Consider the following 490-nt stretch of genomic DNA (forward strand, 5'->3'; position numbering starts at 1 on the left):
CTTCTAGGTCATCACAGACTACCGAGCTGAGCTCCCTGTGCCATACGGCAGCTTCCCGCTAGCTCTCTTACATGTGGTAGTGTATGTGTGCCAACCCTAATCTTCCAATTCTCCCCACCCTCCCTCTGCACCACCGTCCCTGCATCGTATCCACACACCCATCCCCTGGAGTTGCCATGGAGGCTGAAGTCAAAAAGAGAAAGCTATCATATGTTAATGCATCTGTGTGGAACCTAGAAAAATGAGACAGATGAACCCATAACATATTTAACCCATATTCAACCCCTACCCCACCAGAGATATGAAGGGAGAGAGGCAGTTGATTTCCCAACTCCAAAGAAATGAGGGTTTGAAAAAAATACGTCGTAATACCAGAATCACTTTGCTGCACACCTGAAAAAAAAAAGACACTGTTGATCAACTATACATCAATCTAAAATAATTTTTAAATTAGTACATAATACAATAAAAGAAGAAACGGAAGGAAAAA

This window comes from Bos grunniens, chromosome 17 (assembly GCF_055505025.1).
Source record: "Bos grunniens cultivar Pamir isolate PY7600 chromosome 17, Bosgru_T2T1.0, whole genome shotgun sequence".
Classification (NCBI taxonomy): domain Eukaryota; kingdom Metazoa; phylum Chordata; class Mammalia; order Artiodactyla; family Bovidae; genus Bos; species Bos grunniens.